We start from the raw sequence: 4,165 nt of genomic DNA, 5'->3' as shown, positions 1-4,165 counted from the left end.
GGTTTTGGGGACTCGCGTTAATGTTGAACTTTCGCATTTTGCGTGAAAACTAAAAAATGTTCTACAAGAAAGTTTCATATAGAAAAGTGCACAATTTAACTCTTTATCTCGCAATGAAAACTACAGTTTCGTGGCTCAAGCGGTTCCTTTAATACGAGGCAACGAATAAGAGCGGTTTTGGGGACTCGCGTTAATGTTGAACTTTCGCATTTTGCGTGAAAACTAAAAAATGTTCTTCAAGAAAGTTTCATATAGGAAAGTGCACAATTTAACTGTTTATCTCGCAATGAAAACTAGAGTTTCGTGGCTCAAGCGGTTCCTTTAATACGAGGCAACGAATAAGAGCGGTTTTGGGGACTCGCGTTAATGTTGAACTTTCGCATTTTGCGTGAAAACTAAAAAATGTTCTACAAGAAAGTTTCATACAGAAAAGTGCGCAATTTAACTCTTTATCTCGCAGTGAAAACTACAGTTTCGTGGCTCAAGCGGTTCCTTTAATACGAGGCAACGAATAAGAGCGGTTCTGAAGACTCGCGTTAATGTTCAATTTTCGCATTTTACGTGAAAACTAGAAACATTTGTACAAGAAAGTTTCATTTAGAAAAGTGGGCAAATGAATTCTTTATCTCGCAGTGAAAAGTAGAGTTTCGTAACCCAACCGGTTTCTTTAATACGAGGCAACGAAAAAGAGCGGTTCTGAAAACTCGCGTTAATGTTGAATTTTCGCATTTTCCGTGAAAACTGAAAACATTTGTACAAGAAAGTTTCATATAGAAAAGTGCGTAATTTAACTCTTTATCTCGCAGTAAAAACTCTAGAGTTTCGTGCCTCAAGCGGTTCCTTTAATACGAGGCAACGAATAAGAGCGGTTTTGGGAACTCGCGTTAATGCTGAACTTTCGCATTTTGCGTGAAAACTAAAAATGTTCTACAAGAAAGTTTCATACAGAAAAGTGCGCAATTTAACTCTTTATCTCGCAGTGAAAACTACAGTTTTGTGGCTCAAGCGGTTCCTTTAATACGAGGCAACGAATAAGAGCGGTTTTGGGGACTCGCGTTAATGTTGAACTTTCGCATTTTGCGTGAAAACTAAAAAATGTTCTACAAGAAAGTTTCATATAGAAAAGTGCACAATTTAACTGTTTATCTCGCAATGAAAACTAGAGTTTCGTGGCTCAAGCGGTTCCTTTAATACGAGGCAACGAATAAGAGCGGTTTTGGGGACTCGCGTTAATGTTGAACTTTCGCATTTTGCGTGAAAACTAAAAAATGTTCTACAAGAAAGTTTCATACAGAAAAGTGCGCAATTTAACTCTTTATCTCGTAATGGAAACTAGAGTTTCGTAGCTCAACCGGTTCTCACAATACCAGCCAACAGGTAAGAGCGGTTTTCTGACTAAACACTATTAAAAAATGTTTTCAAAGTTGCTTGAATTTTAACCCCTAGCAAGAACATTCTTAACACACTAAACATATACAGAGTGTTGACAAATAACTCATATTCAACACCCTGTAGAGAAACAGACGAACCCAGAAAGGGTGAGCGGTATTTTAGTGCGTGAATCGAACTGCTTCTCATAATATACGGGGCGTCAAAGATCAACAATAATCCCAGTTTCCGTTGAGTTTAAGGAAAAATTAGCGAGAAATTGATTAAAAAATGGAGAACTATAAATAGCCGGCGCAATTAATTAGTCCGTCTTATGTGCGTCCGACATGATAAGAGCGCCTTAATGATCGCTTTCCTATTAAGCACCTCACGCCATTCGCGAGTTAAGCGAAATTATTTCTTTTACGTTTATTTGATAAAAACTATTCGGGGCCTTTAATGGACATGCGACCAGAGCTTCGGGAAAAAGATCACTCCAAGGGCGACCATGGCTCAGCAAGGTTCTGATCCGCGAAGCTCAGAAGCGGGCAAGCAGCAGGATTTCAAGGTAACTGCTGTTGGATGAGGCGCTTGGGTGGTGAGCAAATGGTTTTTGTAGGTGCAAATCGTGGTGACTCCAGTGGACGGTCGGGATGGTAGTGCGGAGATCCGGATCATGGGCGGCACGGCCAGCAGGAAGTGGAGCCTCAGACGCAGTAAGGAACCGACGTTATCCCGAATGATTATAAACAAGTGGAAGTTTGATTTCATTTCGTGTATTAGCCGAATCGATAGCCATATCGGTGTTTGCATAGTGCCTAAACAAATACCATTTGCACTACGCAACTCGTGGCTTTTTTCATTTATCCCGGCAACCTGTGGCCGATTGCCAGTAGTGGATGCGGAAGGGCGTCGCGACGCCACATCAACGAGCGCCCATTTGAAAATGTGGAGTTTTGTGACGCGTTCGGTCTGTGCGATTTGCGGCATCAAGCACCGAAAGCGCCAAGGTCAGTTTTTACAATATTTAACCATCGGATTGTTTAATGCTCTGATCAACTTTCCGTGGGCGATTGCGAGTGGGGCGCTTTTCCAGGCCCCGAGCTGCTTTTGGCGCCCTTTGAACCGATCGCCCGCTAAAGCGCTCTTTGCCCTGGAGTTTACCGGCGGATTAGTCCAAAGTCCAAAGCTCTTTTGGGGTAAAATTGAGCTTTTGGGGGCCAAGGAAAAAGGGCCTTAATGTAATCCATCAATCGGATTTGAATAAAATTTGCGTATTTAGGCGCTACTTGGCCGGATTTTCGCTTTGCTTGCGCTGAGAGCATGGCTTTGCATCAAGAACTGGTAGTTTTGCGTGTATCTCTTTAGCGGTTACGAATTTCTAATTACACTCAATTAGTGAAATAGAGTTCTTGAATCGCCCCACCGAAAAGGTCCTATTGACTTTTTGGGTGGCTTGACCGTTTTTCAGATATCAATCAAAACGTGCGAAATGATCGATTTTTTTGGTCTATCTTCTTTCAAACTAGGAATTTCCCATCAATCTCAGTAAAAGACAACTGCCTTCAAGTTGCTCCATCGAAAACGTTTTAGTGACTTTTGCGATATTTTCGGCGGTTTTTGAAACATTAATGAAAACTTAGAAAAATTCATCAAAATTTGGGATTATTTCCTTTGAGAGGGGAATTTCTGGCCAAGCTCAACAAAGAAAATAGTCCTTGAAACACTGCATCGAAAGTGTTTTAATGATGTTAGCGGTAGTTTCAACTTCTTTTGGGGCATTAAGGAAAAGTTGCAAAATTAATCAAGTTTTTGGTTTATTTCGTTTGGGATTACGAGTTTCTGGTAAAACTCGATTAGTAAAAGTAAGATTTTGAAACGCTCAATCAGAAAGGTTCTAATGACTTTAGAGGTAGTTTTGATTTTTTTCGAGATATTAAGAAAAATATGCAAAATTTATCTAATTTTGCGTCTACTTCCCTTTAAAAGAGAAATTTTTAAACATGGCAAATCAGTGAAAGACAGGTCTTGAGACGCTGAATCAAAATGGTTCTAATTACGTATGCGGTAGTTTCTATTCTTTTGCAGATATTAATGAAAATATGCAAAATTTATCAAATTTTGCGTCTACTTCCTGTCAAAAGAGAAATTTTCCAACACTGTAAATCAGCAAAAGACAGCTCTTGAGACGCTCAATCAAAAAGGTTCTAACCACTTTTGCGATAGTTTCTATTTTTTTCGAGATATTAATAAAAATATGAAAAATTTATAAAATTTTGCGTCTACTTCCTTTCAAAAGCTAAATTTTCAAACACGGTAAATCAGTAAAAGACAGCTCTTGACACGCTCAATCAAAAAGGTTCTAACGACTTTTGCGATAGTTTCTATTTTTTTCGAGATATTAAGAAAAATATGAAAAATTTATCAAATTTTGCGTCTACTTTCTTTCAAAAGAGCAATTTTCAAACACTGTAAATCAGTAAAACACAGATCTTGAGACGCTCAATGAAAAAGGTTCTAATGACTTTTGCGATAGTTTCTATTATTTTCGAGATATTAATGAACATATGCAAAATTTATCAAATTTTGTGTCTACTTCCTGTCAAAAGAGAAATTTTTCAACACTGTAAATCAGTAAAAGACAGCTCTTGAAACGCTCAATCAGAAAGGTTCTAACGACTTTTGCGATAGTTTCTATTTTTTTCGAGATATTAATAAAAATATGAAAAATTTATAAAATTTTGCGGCTACTTCCTTTCAAAAGCTAAATTTTCAAACACGGTAAATCAGTAAAAGA

The sequence above is a fragment of the Dendroctonus ponderosae genome, unplaced genomic scaffold (genome assembly GCF_020466585.1).
Source record: "Dendroctonus ponderosae isolate FM_Combo_2020 unplaced genomic scaffold, Dpon_F_20191213v2 Dpon_F_20191213_4, whole genome shotgun sequence".
Taxonomy (NCBI): Eukaryota; Metazoa; Arthropoda; class Insecta; order Coleoptera; family Curculionidae; genus Dendroctonus; species Dendroctonus ponderosae.
The sequence above is the reverse complement of the archived record's forward strand: the minus strand, read 5'-3'. Positions refer to the sequence as shown.